General features: G+C 45.2%; 1 protein-coding gene across 1 annotated transcript in view; it reads right to left on the bottom strand.

Moving 5' to 3' along the window:
* Positions 1–15,436, bottom strand: part of LOC115917405 (sodium channel protein type 5 subunit alpha-like) — a 215,495-nt gene extending 200,059 nt beyond the window's left edge. The window contains exon 1 of the mRNA XM_030971429.1: positions 15,305–15,436. The gene's annotated coding sequence lies outside the window, so the exon portion shown is untranslated. The remainder of the gene's footprint in view (positions 1–15,304) is intronic.
* Positions 15,437–19,393: the final 3,957 nt, after the last annotated feature.

Raw genomic sequence — 19,393 nt, 5'->3', positions numbered from 1 at the left:
AAAAAAGACAGTGAAGCCCAGCTTCCCCACCAAGCCACGTTTATCACTATTATTAATATTTATCACTGCTGTGATAAATGAGATAAATAAGCACACAAGAAAGGTAGATGGTCTCTGCAACAGGACTGTTACAAAGAGTCTAAATTATTTTGCACACAATCCCTATTTCTTCCAAGGGACATAACCCTACAGCTGATACTGGGATGAAAGGGAACCCAGCAGAGATTGCACTTTTATTACATATTTCTCCATCAAGCAACTGATTAAAGTTTGCATTCCAAGTACAGCTATGCTCTAGGCTTAAGAAAAATCTTCTCATTTGAAAGTCATTTCCCTCCTCTGCATCTGGGACAATCAGCAGCACGAAATAGAAAATATTAATAAATAAATATGCATCAGCCCAGAGTTCATGTTCAGTCACAGCCAAGACTTGTGTGCCTTGCTAATGGACCCCAGCATCAGGAGGTCTGAAAGGCTGCATTCTGATACTTCCAGCAAATTAAAGAAAACCTCACTGCTCTGCAGGGATGCAAATGTGATTTGGGAAGTTATCCTTCCTCGTCACAGACCTTGGTGGTCAGCTCAGTGGTCCAGGGCTGTAACTCACTTCCAAGCCTAGGTTTTCCCACAGAGCAGAGAACTTCTCCTAAAGTCCTGAGTGTTTCAGCCCAGCAAGAGTGTGCTGAGGACAGACTGTCCCAGTGGTGCTGTTTTGTTGCAGTCTCCAGCTAAGGATGAAGTCAAACAGGAGCACTTCACTGCTCAGCTGCAGGACAGTGGCTGTGGGATGATGATTCTGGTTTTAACCCTGGCATCACTTTTCTAAGCCCCAGTTATGTGTGGGCTGCCAGCAGAAACACAGAAGAAGGTGGCATGATATCACAACCATATTTTGTGGGAGAAAAAGAGGGTTTTTGTAGTTGCCATCATATGACGTGATGTGGGAACTTGTACCAGACTGCCACATATCAATATCTGGAGGCTTATAACCCCCTTAGTCTGTCCCTTAATATGCTGTGATGCTTTGGTGATGTGAAGCAGATCTGTTTTGCTGAGGCTTTCTGCAAAGAAAGAATTTCACCCTTAATGAGATGTAGGAGAATTTTCCCTTTCCTATTTCCCCAGCTCTCTTCAAATATCAGCTTCATCCTTCCAATCCAGTGTTGGCCATGTCGTGCACAGCCTGTGTAGTCCCTTTTCTTGGACCCTGAAAGAGCTCAAAAAAGTTTTTACCTCCTATCCTATGACAACCAAAATGCTGCACACACTCCAGAGTGCAAAATGCTTTCTTAAAAAAAGAAAAAAGAAAGGAAGTCAAGAATAACATGATGACATGTTATACAGGTGCTTGTGTTAGAATAGAAAGAATCACTGACAAAACTGTAGCTAGGGAAATTGCTGGCCTTTTTAAGGGCAAAAAGGAACTTTTCACACCCATAAGGAACAAAACGTATCCTTTAAGTACCGTCAGACACAACAGCACAGAAAGGGCAGAAATGTTCAATAACTATTTCTGTTCTGTACTGGGGAAAAATCCATGCAATGGAGCAATAATATGCTGAGAATGACATTTCACATTTAAGAGTGATAAAGATGTACCAAATGAGTCTAAAATACCCTGGTTTCTTTAGCTAGACTTTCTATATCAACAAGTTATGATAATTGAACCCAGGAGTTCCAGCAGATTTGGCCAACATGTACTCTGAATGTCAGTGCTGCTTTCCAGAGTACTGGGACACTGTGGTGAAGCACCAGAAGAAAACCACAATTGTGGCAGTGTTTTATGTGGATAAACAGAAAGATGTGAGGGACTGAAAACGCTTCTGCTTTCTGGGGGAAAGAGCAGAAAAGCTGATGCAGGGTTTGGTTAATCAGGGCTCAGGAGGCAGTGATAGAAACTGATGGGAACATTACCCCATTTTGGTTCTGATGTCCAAAGCACAAGGGTTGTGCTGATAAATTAGAAAGGTTTAGGGAAGTATCATTAAAGACAATTATGGGCTGGAAATCAGGCTTATAGTAAACGCTGCAAAGAGCTCGGTCACACCAAAGGAAATGGAAAGGGATTAATTAATCACAGTACCAGCACCCTTGGACAAACACAGCTAAAACATTACTACTCCTTATTACAGTGTACTTTGCACTCTGTCAGAATAATATAGGAGAAATCCAGTGGTCAAGAACTGGAACAAAAGAAATATTAATTAGTCATAATGTGCACACTTTAAAGAAAATCATTTAACCATGCTTTACCAGAGACTAATAACCTACCAAAGACTGAAGGATGAAAAAGCCATCCTGCTCAATTCCTCTTTTCTTGACAGTACATGCTGTAGCTGAAAAAATACTAATTATGAGAAGCCCTCTGCTATTCTGGAGACAGAGTAGATGATCACAGTTTTATTTCATGGCTTTATAATCTCTAAATTATGGAGTTGAGCCTAAATTTTCCAGTCTTTTCTTTCTTATCCCACTGCAAAAGGAACAGAAAGGCACAAGCCAAAGTCATTTACTTGGGCTTCACGACACGGTGTGCACGGAGCTCTGTTATAAACTGTGATGGGAGGGAGGAGGAAGCTATCCAGATAAAAATGAGCAGATGCAACAGCACAAAATAAACATTACTACAAAAAACTAGACAGGCTCGGGGTCCCTTGGTACAGGAAGATGTCTCCAAGGCCTGCTCCCTTTCTGCCAGAGGGCTGCATTACAGACAGGCGAGTGTCACCCTGCCACACCACCTAACTGGCACCCGGCCTTCCAGGGAGTGGGAGATAGGCAGCCTAAAAATAGGCTGTCCTCTGTTTTGGCTCCCCCCTCCCTCCATCCCCCCTCCAAGGCACAAGGCTGGCAGTCCAGGGAAAACCATCCAGAAGAGCATCAGCCCCAATAGAGCAAGCTGGGAGGTGCCTGTGGAGAAGGAGGTGAGGATGGGGAGCTGTGGGGTGATGCCAAGCACAGCACAGGGGGCTGGTCCCTGCCTGCCCTCCTGCTTCTGGGAAAGAGTGATTTCAGCACCTCTAGCACTGGAGATGCAACCCAAGCCCCTGGTCCCACTGGAGGTGTGGGGACAGAGCCACACAGACTGTCCCTGCCCTCCAGGATGGTGTCCCCAGCTGAGTCACTGCAGGAGCAAAGCAGCTGAGCTTGGCTCTTGTGGCAGATCCCACAGCAGCTCCTTCATTGTTCCCGGCTCAGAAACTCTCTTCAGCCACCCCTTTACCCTGTGAAGGCCTTTTCTTCAACAATCCATGCAACTTTTGTTTCAAGAAATCAGCATTTGCAGGCAGCAAAGCCTCACAGGACAGTTTTTAATAGGAATTTCATTGACATTGGAGATCCTCACAGGACTTTGATGAACCCTTGAACTTTAGTCTGACATTTACGTGCCTAAAACTCTGTATGAAGCCCAAATTAAGAGATCTTACACTCTGCTATTGATGTATTCTCTCATATGCAGCTTTACAAAGCTCCAGAACATCAGTAACATTTCAGAAAGCATTGGTTCTGCTTTTAACTGGATATGACAGGTCAAAATCAATTAGCGATTGATCTCAATACTGGTTTGGTTTTTTTAAAATTTATTTTTAGCCTGCCATTCAGTAACCAAAGTGAAGAAATGCAATCAATGAAGCAAACTTGCTTTGCAGGAAAGCTTTTTCCTGAATTATAAGACATTTTGGGAAGTTTCTCAAGCTCCTAAAGACAACAGAGTAAATAACATTGTTTATTGAATTCTGCAGAGTGCTCTAACAGCAAGACTGATGGGCAGCCTAATACATTGTGTAGTTGCTATAAGCAATGATCTCCCATGCAAATCACAACTTTCACATTCATTAAAGTTGTAGGAGCCTCCTGGAAGAAATCATGTACCAGGGAACCACTGCAACATTTGCAATGCTAGCTGTGACTATAAAACTAGCTCTCAAACTGGCATTGGGAAGAAAATATTCAACATATTTGACATCCCACAGACCCAAATGTGTGAGATGTTGCTTTTTGAGTCCTGTCACATGGTCCTGCAAACCAACATGCATGTTCAGCTGGCACAATTTAAAATGAGCATGGAGTGATCATGCTCTGCGTTCAGGGTGGGACTCTGGACCACTGAAGCAAGAGGAGAAAATTCCCTTGCAAAGCCATTCCTCCAGGTGTTGCTCAGGTTGTTTCCTGCCTGAGCAGACTTTGGGTTACTGTTGGGAAGGGGTAACACAACAGGTGCACAGAAGTTAAGGCAGGGTTGATCCCCGGCCACCGCCAGGGACCATCACACCATAAAAACAGAGCAGCTGGCACCAGCCCCACCTTGGAAAACAAACCTCTCAAGCCAGGGCTGGTTGTTGGCAGCTGTGTGGCTGTGCAGTGCTGCTCGGCACAGAGCTGCTATCAGCCCAGGGATGAGAAGCTGAAAATCAAGGTGTCCAAAGGGAGTGCATGGGATGAGGGACCTCCCTGAAAGGGCTCTGTGTTTTGGGGCATGAGGGCTGCTGCAACTGATGGGGACAACACTGATAATTCCCCCAAAATATGTTTTTAACCACCTTCCTCCTGATCTTGGCAAACAATCAACCCTCAAAAATAACCTCTCTAACAGAAATAAAGCTTCTTTCTTAGACCACCCACTGCAAACCAAATCAAGACACCAGCTTGCCACTCAAATACCCCATTTTCAGTGCTGTGATGCCAATTTCTGTGCTTTCCCTGGTTCCTTGTGACCTTTGAAACTCTAAAATAATATTGCAAAAGTTCTCTCCTGCTCCCTTCCTCCTAGAGGCAGCTGAGCTGGCAGGGACGCTGCAGAGAACTGGGCAGAGCTCATTATGTGCTTCTGCACTGGGTCTGCCTGTGATATCCTCATGATGGTTCCAAGCCTCTGCATTGGGCCTGCCTGTGACATCCTCATGATGGATGAACCCAAGAAATCCCTCTGGCTGCCCTGGAAGACTTGAGCCCCTGCCCAGGGGGCTCAGAGACCTTGGCACAGAGCCCAAGACCCCTGTGCCTTTGATTTAGCCCTTGGAAAAAACAATTACCAACCTTATATGAAGATCTGCAAGCCACAGAAGTTTAAGTAGAATAATAATTAGTTTGTCACAAGGTAAAAAAATAGATTTTTTGAGGTTTTTAGAGTGAGAGTTCAAGAAGCAAGATAGAAGAATCTAGGCATGTCGAGCCTTTCTCCTTCTTCTTCTTAGCCTCCATCTTCTGCTGTGATGTTGGCACTTTTAGATTGGTTTAGAGTAGAAGCTCACTGTCTAACATAGGTGATAGGTATTAGAAAATTATTGTAAATAATGTATATGTGGTTTTAAGTACAGAAAGATAACACCATCTCTGAGGCAGCCAGTGTGCCTCTACCCAACCTGCCAGACAGACTTTGGCAAGTCAGAGAAAGAATTTTAGAACTAAGAAACAATAAACAACCTTGAGAACAAGAACAGAAAAGTCCTAACTCCTTCTTCGACTGCCAGGTTGGGAAAAAGAAGCTTGTATGCGTCTCAGAGTCACTCTGAGCAGCAGAGATTCTGAGAGATGGTTCCCAGCCTCTGCACTGGCTCTGCCTGTGACATCCTCACGATGGTTCCCAGCTTTGCGCCACCATCCTTTATCCTTTGGGGTCACAACACCCTGTTTCTGCCCATCAACAAAAAAGGGCAGCCAGCACATATCCATGCCACTCCCCAAGCAAGATGCTGAAGACTTTATCCAATTGTGAGCTCTGGAAGCACACCTTGGACACCAACACCCTGCGCAGGGCACAGGGAAAGAAGCACTTTGATCTGAGAGGGTGGGTTTGATTTAGCAGGGAAGGCAAAGGCTGCAGCAGAGCGAGGCGAGGAGGAGGGGCCCCAAGGTGGCTCTCAGCCACCTCCATGCTCCTTTGATCCCAGGGCCATGCTGGCTGCAGGCCAGTCCCTGCTGTGGGCTGTGTTAATCTGTGTTGGCCACGGGTGCCTCCCGGGAGGCTCGGTGGCAGCTGGAGATTACCGGGGTCAGGGACACCCTCCATTTTCCCTTCCTCGCAGCGATGGGCAGGGCAAGGCCTGGGGGAGAAACAGCCACAGCCTCGCTGCATGGGTGCACACGAGGCAGGGGATCCTCAGAGAGATCCCTGCTGCCTCTCAGCCTGGTTTGCACCAGCTTCTTGCAATAGCTGGGCACACATGTCCCATCTGACACCACAACAGACAGGCCAGTTCCCACCAAAATGGACCTGTAAATTGCATTTTCAATATCCTTGCTTTATTCCTGTTTTTTTTAATAAATATACAATTTTATATTATATTTTTATAATATAAAAGACAAATAAAAGTTGTCTTTTACATATAGCCATTAATCCCTATCTGATGCACATAAATGGGCAGCAGTGCCAATACAGTCAAACATCCCCCTTGCACAGAGGGAGACAGCTGCAAAGTCGTGGGGCAGGATTAAAGAAGGAGGGGACATCATCTTTGTCCCTCTGTCACCTCCTCCAGTCTTTCAACACGACCAGGCTCTCTCACAGCTCAAGGCACCCTTGGTACCCGACCCCTGACACCCACTCCTCCTCAGACACAAAGACCTATCCACAACCTCCTGAAGCCAATGAGGGTCTTCAGCAGGCTTGGGTCCAGTGCTGAATCCACATGAGGGAGCCTTTTCAGATTATTTCAAAATGCACTGAGACCCTGGGGCTTTGTTTGCAAGCTCCCTTTAAAACAATGCAATTACAACCTGCACCTGGCATTACCTGATCTCACGGACCTGGGTGGTGGAGGTGAAGCAGTCACTGGCCTAACAATGGGACACTAAACATAAAATAGACTATAATATGGAATAACACAATAAAAATTCTGTAATTTATGTGGCTGGGTCACCACACAGTCACTTTCTTGCATATGATGCTCTTTTGAGCCTCTCTGCTCTCAATCCAGCAACATCCTTCAACAGCACTTGCAAAAGCCAAACCTCCCTTAGTCCTGAACCTCTGAATCAAGTTGTCCAGGGGGTTCAAAAGCTACAGAATAAGACAGATGCACACTGGTAAACCAATGGACAAGGCAAGCAACAAAAGATGAGTTTCAATGCCTTGTGCAACTAATGACTACACAGAAAATCAGAATTTCCTGTGCAACAAAGGCATTATACCATTATTTCTTATACTTAACAAATCCAAGTACTAAAGGGATACAAAAGACATTACATCTGGCATAATAGTTAATTAAAAACCACCTAGGAGACAGCCTTAGAGTATTCCAGAGAGGGAATAATGTTTTGAAATATAACATCAGATCTGAAGAAGTCAAAAAGAGCTTTACCTTTGGCTTCATCAGGCTCTGGATCAGGCCCTTAAAATAGTTCTGGAAATGCTCCAGAAGACTTATTTCAGCTACATTTAAGCTCTGTGCTTTGCAGCTATTCAGTAATTTTCTCTGTTAGTGTTTAACTGTCCAGGGGACTTTTCTGCTCGTAAACAAATCCTCCATCTCCCTTCTGTCGCTTTTACATCGACACTGCATCACTGACTTCAATAAACAGTCTCCTGATTCACCCTGTTATGAGACACTGAGCAGAATTAGGCACCAGAGATGTGTCTAAAAGCCTTGGTTTCAGTTCTGAACATCACTTAGACTAATTAATAAAAGAAAACCACAGCCCAGAATGTTTCAATGTTTTTGGATCACAGCCTCAAAGGCAGCCACTTGCTTTGTTCTCAGGAGTCTACAACCATCATTTTGGGGTGTCTTTTTAGTATTGTTATTATTATTTTAGAGGGTCTTTTATGCCATTCTTCATACCTGAGTAAAAAAAGGCAATGTGTGACCAAGTGCAGTGTTCCCAGGTTTATTCTGGCCTGTCCTAAACAGCTAAAAAGCTTTACTGGGTCCTGACTATTGAGCACACAATGCTCAGAGCAAGACCCATCAGCCCAGCACCGCTCAGGTTTCACAAGACAAGCAAAACCCCAAGAAAGTTTTAAGCAAAAGAACAATTTTTCCAGATGTAAAAGCACTTGGGGAGCAGAACTGTGTTTCACAACTGCCAGAAAAAGCAAGGTGTTCACGCCAGGACATCTGTACACCTTGCAGGTGCTTGCTCAGGCGTCGTGCGGGTGCAACAAAACTTTTGGAGGTTGTCAAGTTGAGCAAATTCATAGAAAAGGAAACTTTGTAATAACTCAAGCAAAATTTCCACCAAGGGCAAGGGAGCTCAAGAACCCAGGGATTTTCCTAGGAAAGTTTCTACCCCAATTTCATCTTCCCATGAAGGATCCAGAGCCTCAGTTCAAAACTGCCTGAATCCAGCAGGAACAGGAACATGATGGACCTACAGGAAATTTGTTCTAGAAGCACTTAAGTACTTCTTTAGCTAAAATACTACTACAGAGGTGTCATAAAATGATGGGGCAAGGGGATGAAGCACAGAAAGGATTTGTTTAGTCTTTATCTTCCCTTATAATTATGATAATTCCTTTTTCTTAATTATTCCTTGTAGCTATGACGTATGGTTTCATAACAACTATTTACTTTTCTCCCTTTATCTAACAGCTGTCTGCTGAGAAAGATGGAAAAAGAAACCAAACATGTTAAAACCAAGAGAAACTATTCATATGACATGTATAATTGCAGGCTATATTTAAGTCTTTGTACATTATCTTTCAAATTATATTTAGTTTCAACAGGAGGGGGAAAAATCCCCCTTACTTTCTAAAATTAGCCACAGAATTTGTATATTGTTTTCAAATCCAACTGCTCTTCCTCAGAAACTTTTGCCAGGGAATAAGTAATATCTGTAGACAGGGAATCTGCCTAGATCAGATGTATTTTGACATTGGCCCACTGACGGTCACCCAGAGCGAAAAACGGGGAAAGTCCTCGGGGAAAGGGCTGTGTAAATCTGGATTAGCTCTGCTGAAGTCGAACAAATCGATCTGGATTTACGCCGGCAGAGCCGAGGAGAGGACTCATCCCTCCGTTTGACGGACGAGGGGAAGGGAAGAGCTGCGGGAAACCTCGGCAAACCCAGGGAACTTGGGGCGATCTCCCAAGGGACCCCGAGCTCACCACGGAGCGGCTGAATGGGAACTACACGCGCGCATCGAGCCGGACCAGCCCTCCCGACGTGAGACGCTGTTGAAAAGAGATAAAGAGAGGGGGAGGAAAAAAAAATAAATGTAAAAAGTCGTTGAGATACTTGCAGTGCTTTGCAGACCCTCTCGCTGCAGACACGGCTGGGCAGCACGGGAGCTGCGGGGCACAGCGCGGTGCCGGAGCCTGGGGACGCGGCTGGGGACGCGCCGGAGGCGATGCGCGGTGCCGGAGCCTGGGGACAGGGCTGGGGACCGGGCTGGGGACGCAGCGGAGGCGATGTGCCGTGTCGGAGGCTGGGGACAGGGCTAGGCAATGCACCGGAGGCGATGTGCTCGGCCCCGGGGAGGGAGAGAGGGCGGCCGCGTCACGCCGCGCTGGCTGGACTAATATGGGGAGCAGCGACAGCCAGAAATGCGTCCGGAAGGAAAGGACGAGCCCTGTAACACGAGAGCGAAACGGGGCACAGGCACACACCCGAGGGGCTTTGGGAGGGTCTGGGGCTGCCAAGGGGATGGCACCGGGGTGGAAGGCACAGGAGCAAGTTCGGTGCAGGGGGGTCCCTTCCCCGCAGCACTCAGCTCTATTAAACGCGGCATAATTACCCTGTTATAATCAGGCAGGTATTTTAAAGAGGCTTTAGTGTGATTTTATAATTGTGCATTATGTAACGTGCTAGCAGCGTGTCAGGCCTCAGACAACACTAAGTGCCTGTCTACAGGTCAGGCTGTAACACTTCAATGATGCTCCTTTCTCCTCTGCCCAAAAGCCTTCCGCTAACATCGCTCTCCCTAAACCTCTGCCCACTTCTGGTGGCTGCATGACAGGTGAAAACAAAAACTTCTTGACAGAGTTGCTCCACTTTATGAGCCTTACACCATGGGGAGGGGGGCTTTTTTTTTTATTTTCCTTATCATCACTTTCTTTAAAGTTTGTTTCCCAGGGCAGTGTCTGACCTTGCAGCAGGGGTGCTCCTTGGAGGGCTGGAATGAGCTGGCAGTGGGGCACAAAATCTGAGCTGGCTCCTACAGGGGGGGAATTTTTCTCTGGAAATTACCAGAAATGATCCCTCTGTGCTGTCCTGTTCTGGTGTCCCAAGACAAAGTTCCATTAAACCTGAAGCACAGCTTGTTAGACCCAACTTGCTGCAAGCCAGCCAGGAGCACCAGTGGCGTATTTAGCCTCTAACAAAACTGTCCATTTTAGGGGGTAAAAGTTTCCATTTCATTATGATAAGGGAAAGAAACACAGACAAACCACTTTAGAACTAATACAGTCTTTAAGAATGGATTTTGGCTTAAAAAGTTAGTCTCTAATCTATCTTTAGCTAATGGGTCTTAAAAAAAATTGCTCATGGACAAGTTTTTCTATAACTTTGTATGACACAGATTATTTTGTTTACTCTTAAGATTTAAAATCAGCAGGGAAAAAAACCTCAGGCACAACTCCCACCTCCCAAGACCCCTTGAAAACCCTAAAACCTGGCCTAGTGTTCACAGTCAGCCTTCAAGTACCACGGATATTGAAAACGACTCATTTCTTCCAACACACCTTAATTATGCCCATGGTCTGCATTCAGCCACCTAACTTTTATACACTTGAAAATAAAATCAGTAAAACTTTTTTAGACATTTAATACCAGAGTTGGATTAAAAACTAATAAAGTGCAAGTTGCAGATGTCTTTCAAACAATAACTTGGATGCAGAGAAGTTTTAGTGCCTTAGAGATCCAAAAAGCTTTAAAAAGAATCTACAACCTGTTGGTAGGGCTCTCAGCACTGCAGTAAAAAGCAAAAGTTTAGCAAACTGGGAAAACTCAATTCAAGATGAGAGATGAAATAAATAGTCCAATAAAGTATGGACTTATTTTTTCCACAACATAAAAGTAAACTTCTACTTTTATAATTAAACAAAAAAGGTTAAAGGGAAAACTTGGAGCTTAGCAGAATTTTTATTTTTTTTCTGCATGTTTTGGTACAACAGTATTATTTGATGTGTCAAATCTCTACATACAAAAAGCTCTTGCAATATGATGATAAAAATAAAACTCAGGCCATTCTTGTTATGCAGAACAGTGATTAACAAAGGCTTTGTTCCATACAAAGAGCAGTGAGGCATGTTTTTGCCATGAAAGATAAGGGATCTTTTGACAAAATTTTGCACTTTAATGACTCACAAGGTGACCTCCTGGTGGGAGCCCAAGCTACACCTCCTCAAAAGTGGGAGTGTGAAAAGAGAGGGAATTTTTGTGGTCTTTTTGCCATCTTTCCTGGGAAGTTGCCTCTGTGAACTCAGACTGATTAGAAACCAGAAAAGAAGGGATACAAACAATGGTCGTGACAGCAGGTACTGCATGAATTTAACAAAATCACTCTGTCCTGAGCCTGCTGAGGGATTGGGACAGGGGATAACTATAATAAATGTGTTCTTTTTCTTCTCCCAAGCTGAAATCTCGGATCTCACTCACTACAAATGGACAGCCCGGAGCTAGTACCACCAGCTCCAGAATTATTGGGAAATAAATAAGGAAACACAATTCTAAGGGAAAGAAGATACATTTATAAAGGTGAGCAGATCACCTGCAGCTGCATTGAAAGGAAGACACCGTGTATGTAACAGAGCAGAAGGATCCTACACAACAAAGTTTCTGAACTACCTGGGTCTCTTCAGTGACACAAAAACTGCCAGAAGGAGAGAGGAGTTAGGGACATTCCAGTTCTGCAAAAGTTTTCTTTTCCTCATTATTAGCAACTCTAATTACTTTGAAAGAAGAGCAAGGAGATAAATCCTGTAGAGCCAGAAATGTGACCTGATTTCCTTCCTGATTTAGAAACTGTCACTTTGCAAGAGAAACCCAAAGAGACGGAGCCAGGTCAAAGTGGGCTCCTCAGTTTGTCTGCAGAGTAAATAAGAAACCAAGATCAATAGAAACATAACCAGGGTTTCCTTTTGGTAGGTGTTCATAAGGATGATCCTTTTTAAAGGATAAGTAAACACATGTTTATCTGAACTGATTGCAATCATCCATGACACCATGGAAGAGATATTCACTACAAGCAAACAGAAATATACCCAACAGACTTCGTGTGTTTTGCTCTAGGTTAGATGGTGAAAGGAGGGAAAAGCAATGACAGAACTCCAACTATAAATTGCTTTATACCATGATTAAGGCCCTACCTCGAGACAATGTGTAAACACAAAGCAGAAATTCAAGTGGATATTTAAGAGTGATACTGCTTCTGAGTTACCAAGGTTCTATTTAAGAGAACTGAGAAATTAGTTGTTGTCACCTTTTAACAATCAGGGCTATAATTTTCCAGAGTAAATCATCAGAGGCAAGTTATGAGGCAGCAGTTTTCAGGAAGAATTGAGCATCCACCCTCTGAAAACAACAAGTCCCTTCTATGTTTTTCAAGTTGAGCTTTCAAAAACTAAGACACTAAAGGTGATAACAGATGACAACAAGTTCCTTCTGAAAAGCAGGACTAGGATTTCCAAATGACCACCAGCATGGTTTAATATGCAACCCAAAATGTTCTTTACTCTCATACACCTTCAAGATACTAAACAGAAAAAGGTAATGACAAGTTAAACCAATCCCTATCCAACATAAATAGGATATTTAAAGAAATTAAAAGTAGCTATATTTCATTAATCTCCCAGTCAGGAGGACATTTCCCATCAGCAAATTTTTAAACATAATTTTGACAACGTGTTTAGATCAAGAACACTGCAACTACTCAACCTTTTCCTGTCACATGTAAAGGTCCTGGGAGGCAGTAGCTGGTGCCACAGGTGTTAGTCCATCACAGCGAGAACCGAGGCCACTTTCTGGTTCAAGCCAGGAATAAAATGCTCTCAACTCTGTTGCAGTTTTAAAGTCTGTACCCATGAGCTGTCATTCAGAGTCACTAAGTCTCGTGGTCTACATACCCCCTTCATGGTCAAGGTATTTGGGCTACATACCCAGTGATGCAACTGAATACCTTTATGACCTCTGACGAATGATTGAGGGCATGAAACAGGATCCATTCTGCCACACTGTACAGAGCCCTGGCATGCTTTAAATCTGCAGGGCTCCTTGCAGCACAAACCACTTCTGTGTGAGAACTCAGGCTTTAGAAGCTGACCCTTCATGCTTGTAAAACCCTCAGAGCCTCAGACAGAAGAGCAAAGCTGCTCTATGGATGATTCAGAGTGAGCAGCAAGAGCTGAGAAAAACCATGTTACAACATCCAACTCCAATCATGAGCAAGTTCAGTAAAATATTAATCTGTGATTATTTCTGGCAATATTGTGATCTGCCCCCCTACCAAAGTTACATAAACTCCCCTACTCAAAGCTGAGAGCTTTTGGCACATTAATCTAAAAATACCACAACTTCCATTGCTTACATGTTGAGACATCTACCCCAAAAAAGACATGGTATTTTTTATTAAGGACCCTCTCTCTCTGAAGCTTTTTATCAACCACATTTGCCGCTTGAAAAGGCTACACAAGATTAAAAAAATATTTAAAAAAACAGTGGACATCACTCCAAATCCAGCTGTATCATTCGCATCCCATCCTGACACTGGGCTCCCCTCAACTTTTTTGGAACAGCATCTCATCAAGGCAATGCACCCAAACCAGCAGAAGCAACACATTCAAAATCGCCACTTTCTTGGTCCATTCAAATAAGAGGGTTTCACTCCTCACTGCCTCACAGCTCTGACCTTTCCAATTCTCTGCCACCACAAGCTTATGGGATCGGCCGGATCCATCTGCGTCTCCACCTGGTCTGCTTCCCCACGCCAAAAGCACGGATCAAATATACGTGTCTGAAAACACATCCCTGCTTTTTCTTCATGCCACCCGGGGGGGAACCCCCTCGCCGGTTTAAGACAACAGGAAGCCTCCAAGACCGCTTCTGCCAAACCCCGAAATCCTGGGAAATTGCAGCAAAATGAACTTCAGCACCTTGGACAGGACACACAGACGGAAAATCGCCTAAATCGGCTCATTGGCCCCGAAAATGCCGTGCCTGGACATGACCCTCTAGGACACATCTGCGGGCCTGTTTATTTTTAGTATTGACAAATCCTCTTTGAATCACCGTGTTTATTCCACCATCCACCCTGTGTTTTGGGGAGAGCTGCTCACCAGCCCGGCAGGGGCAGAAATCGGGGCCACCAACCCCGGATCCAAGGCTCGTCTGCAGGAGCAGCCACTGCCCCGGCTGAGACTGGAAAAGCTCGGCTCAAGCACTCACAAGGCTCAGCTCACCCTTTGCATGGCAAAACGGGACCTGTTGCCATAGATGTGCCCGGCTCGTGTGCTTAGTCACTTTTTAGAAGCTCATCCCCACCTCCTCTCCAAGAAAAATAGAATTGAAAGGTCTGATTTATTCCCATTGCAGCCACACTTCGGTTGCATAAGTTTTGCTTTAATTTAGCTTTTGTTCTCCCTCACGGTGCTCCCAGTATGTCACTGGTCCCCTCAGGGGTGCCTTGATAAAATCATGATCACCTTGCTGGAGTGCAGCAGAACTCTCCCCGATTTGCTTTTATTTACATGAGCCAAGTCAAGTTTTTAATTTGTGCCAGGTAAAGCTCCAAATTTTTTAAGCCAAGGTGTTCTACAAACAGCTTTGAGGCGCTTGGTGCCATCAAGAAATACATTTAAAACATGTCAGTTCTTACAACAAGTAATACCAGTAACACCCTTGCCATACGGAAGAACGATACATTTCCCCTGCCGCCACAGAAATGACCATTCCAGCTCATTTCTTCCCTTCAACACCTGCCGCTGCCTTTCCACTCACACACATCTGACTCCAGACAACATCAACTGAACAATTGCAGAGTATTTTCTGCCTTGCTTGTTCTTCCCGGCACTTCTGGGTGCGGAAGCAAGATGGAAACTAAACAGAATCTCTGTCAGAATTACCTTTAAATAGCAGTATGCATTTCCATCTATATGATTCTATATCCTCTGCTTCCACAGCCCAGCTCAGCTTCCCTCCGCTCCAGCCCCCGGTCCCTCTCTCTGCCCTGCTCGGACGGGACGGTGCGGTGCCGCTCCTCCCGCCTCCAGGGAAACTTTGGGGAAGGGAAAACCCCGGCACTGCTCATTCCTCCTCCGCAACACGCTCGGAACCGGACATCCTTTCCGTTTCTTTCTTTTTCTTTTTATTATCATTTTATTACCAAGCAAACCAACAAACGGAACAAAATAAAAAGAGAGAAACTTACATTGGTTTATTTAATTTTTCCTGCTAAACCAAGAGTCCCAGAGCCACTTCATTGTATCCACAGAGTTTTAGTCCGCGAGCGGTCCCGTCCCGCGGCGAGGAAGGGCCCGGCTGCCGTGCGCGGAGCGCGCTGCCCGCCCGCCGCCGAACGCGCATGGCTCGGAGCCGCCGCGCCGTCTGTGCGGCTGCCGCGGGAGCGGAGCGGAGCCAGCGCAGCCCCGGCCGGGCGGGCGGGCGGCGGGGGGGAGTGGGGAGGGATGGAGGGAGGGATAGAGGGAAGGAAGGAGGGAGGGATGGAGGGACGGAGGGAAGGGAGGCGCCGCCCGCCCCGCCGAGCGCGGCCGGGGCGGGCCCGCAGCGCCCCCTGCCGCCGGTGGGGCACGGCGTGAGGGGAAATGGCGGGGAGGCGGCGGGAGCGGGCCGGGAGCGGGGCAAGGCGGAGGGACAGGCTGGGCTGAGCGGCGGGCAAGGAGAAATTATGACAAAGAAGTGGTGGGGAGGAAGGAAGGAAGGATGAGAAGGGCTGAGAAGAAGGGGATGAAAAACGGCCCCGTGAAACGGGATGATGGACTGCTAGCGTCATAGGCTTGTTTAGTTTGGCAGCGGGAAGCGAGGTGAGGGAGCGATACTGACATAGAATCGAAAATACCTCCAAAAGCATCAAGTCCAACTCTTAAACCAGCATGGCCAAGCCCACCACTAAGCCCTGTCCCCAGGTGTCACATCTGGTGCCATGGTCTAGGGAATGAGGTGGAATGAACACAACTGGGGAGAAGAAAGGTGGGGAAGCCGCAGTGGAAGCTGCGGTGCCATGGGGACCTTGGAGACAGAAGGTTTAATCAGGGCTGAGGGGATGGAGGAGAGGCACTGGCAGCAGGACACAGCAAGGGGTCCCTCAGGAGACACAGATAGGTGTGAACAGTGCCAAAGCTGGACACTCTGATCAACCCCAACCAAACCCTGATCCTCCCAAAACCTAATAAATGTGCTTGTCAGGTGGGAGTGAGCACCTGCAGCTGCCTGACCCAGAGTTCCCCACCTCAAGGAGCAGCTCCCTGGATCATGCTTACAGCACAGCAATTCTGGTGAGTGAGAACAGCAGCTTTCACCCAAAATAAGCTGCCCAGCAGTGACTGGGAAGATCATAGATGGATGGATGTAGGTGAAGAGAGCAGTAGGATTTCCCAGCCATGTGAAGTACTCAAGGTAGTAAAACTGAAAGAAACTTCTGAAAAATTGAAAAGGTAAAACAAAAGAGAGGCTGGTATTGCTTTACTGCCTCAGTGATGTGTTGGAAAGTGTCTGCTGCCACTCTGGAGAGAGTGTGGAGCTGTAACAAATTCTCAGGTGACAGCAGCTCAGGGTGGGGAAAGGTGCTGGGAAAAGAGGAGATAATTGAGGGGAAAAAACTGAGGGGCTGCAGTGGCTCTGGGAAGGCAGCTGTTCACTCAAGAAGAGTGGACAGCTGAGGAAGAGCAGGTGTCCACTCAAGGACAAGCTCATGCTCAAGGGAGTTATTGACTGAGGGATTCAAAATGTGCAAAGATTCTGGAAATGCAGGAAATGATGGAGTGTATCATAGAGAAGAGCTGGGTGAGGAAGAAGAGAGAAGGAGCTGAGAAGAGGGAGTGGAGGTCAGAGACTGGAAAAAGATGACAAACAATGGGAGATGGAGGGGAATGAAGACCAAAAAAGGCAGAAAAAGATGGACCTGAGGAACAGAGCCTGTGAAAGCTTAGAGCAGCACAGAAAGATGTGAGAGGCAGAAGACAAAGGAAGACAGATCCTCAAATGTGAACCTCTCAACATGAGGCTGAAGGGTGGCTGCTCAAAGGGAAGCAGGTTCTCATGAGGACACAAAGAGATTATGGGGTGGGCGCATCTTCAACCCCATAAAGGCAAATGGTGAGTCCTTGGCATCTCAGCCACTGTGCCAACACATGTCTGCAGGACACCTCTAAATTACAAGAGCAACAACATCTTTTCAGTGATACTTAGTGGATTTCCAACATCTTTAAGTTCAACCAAAAAAAAGAATTCACACCAGAGAGAGAAAGCTGTGCAAGGATGGCTGCTGGGTTCCCACTGCTCATCCCAGCTGCAGAGCTCTGCTGGAAATCCTCCGCACTGGGATGGTCGCAGTGTGGTCCCACCCTAACAGTGCTCTCTGCACCCAGAAACACTCCCAGTTCTTGGGCAGCAGAGCCAGCATCCCTGGTGGGCAGTATTCAGACCTTCAGAAACTCCTGTCATGGAGCCACAACATCAAAAAATGGCATTTCTTGCCCCACACATCTAAAAAATATTATTGTGAGGTAGTTAGGCTTATACAGAGAGAAGACACATGAACCTACTGCTGCTTCCTATGAAGGAGGAGTAAATTTAATGGTTGGACTCAATGATTTTGGAAGTCTTTTCCAGCCTCAGTGATTCTGTGATTCACAGACTGCAGCACAGTGCTCTGTGCTGGTGACACAACAGGTGTTGGTGTGTGTTTTGGGGCTGAATAGCAAGTTTGAGGGAATTTTTATTTTATATTGAAATATATAAAATATATATTAAAAATATACATTTATGTAAACATTGATATCTTTACATTAAATACATTTTATATGAAATAAAAATCGTATACTTTTATATATGAAGTTACTTTTATATTCTCTTCCATTCCATTCTTACTCCTCTCACAAATGATGAATGTAAATCCTCTTTCCTCCCTTCTTCCTTCAGAGCTGCAATAGCAGTGATCTCAAGGTGAAGAGCAAGCAGCATCCCAATGTCACAGATTTAGTAACACAGCCAGGAAAAGGAGGGAAAAGCCACAAAATTTCACCTAATGTCCCATACACCCATCCTGAATAATTTCTTGTCTTTCTTTTGCAGTCCATAAGAGGATTCTTCTGAAAATTTTTAACCCTACTTCTTTTTTTACGGAGGGAGGAAACGCCGTTAAACCCTCATTGAAGCACCAGGATGACCCATCTGTTTCATGTGTCTTTACAAATACAGAAATTACTCATAATACTAGAAAATCCTCAATCCTGTGATAATGAAATCAGCTCAGTCTGAACTCAGCTTATAGGAAAAAAAAACCCAGCAATATTTACAAAGGGAATAAATCAGATTAATAAAAGGTAGGAAGAAGTACAAGAGAAGGAAAGCCACCTCTGAAATCTCTTCCATGCCAGGAGGAGGACTCCTATGGTTCCCCCATTTTCCACCCCCTTAAAAAAGAATCCTTTCCCCCACTTTTCAAGCATTTACGTGCTCTGTGGGTTCCTTTTTTTAAAATTGCCTCCCTTCAGAAGACACAGAAATGTAAGCCAGGAGCACACAATGAAGGCAGCATCTCCAAATCCCCCAGCAAGTGGGGAATACCCTTGGCACAGGAGACCTCCTAGTGCAAACATTACTTATCAAGTAGCAATGCTAATTGGAGCCCCATAGACAGGCTGATCAGAGAGAAAAAAAATTATTAAACCTGTGCTGCCCTGCCAAAATCTTCCTCTCTGCAAGAAGCAGTCAGGTAATGCTGGCTTACTGAATGTCTGAAAAAGTTCAGGCAAGTCAGCAGAAACCTAATAAAGGTGCATGTCAGGTGGGAGTAAGTACCAGCAGAAAAAAAAAATATTATGGGAGATCAGTTGGTGTCATCTTTCTCTTCTCTCCAAAAAAAAAATGCCTCTTTTCCCCACAAAGTGAGCACTGCTTTCTTAAAGGGGTTATAGACAGCAGTGCTGGTTGCAAAAATCCAGTTGTTCTCACAAAGATGCTCATAGAAACTTTCTTTTATCCCAGTGACATTTGTCACTGCCTTTTTAAGGAAATAAAGAGTCTGAAAAACATGCAGTTCATGAAAGCCTGAGCTTGGAAAAAATTTTTAGTTTAAAATGTATTGTGTAATTTTTTTAATTGAAACAAGTAAAAAAAGGGGTTTTTTCTTGCAAAATTCAATTTGGAAAAAAAAAAGTAGTGCTTTCCTTTACAATTTGAAAGGTTTCTCCATGCCCTCCCACCTTGCTAGCACTCAGTGAAGTGCTTTTGCTTTCCACAGACCTCGACTTTTTATAAACCCTTTTACTACCTGGGA

This window comes from Camarhynchus parvulus, chromosome 2 (genome assembly GCF_901933205.1).
Source record: "Camarhynchus parvulus chromosome 2, STF_HiC, whole genome shotgun sequence".
Classification (NCBI taxonomy): domain Eukaryota; kingdom Metazoa; phylum Chordata; class Aves; order Passeriformes; family Thraupidae; genus Camarhynchus; species Camarhynchus parvulus.
The sequence above is the reverse complement of the archived record's forward strand: the minus strand, read 5'-3'. Positions and strand labels throughout refer to the sequence as shown.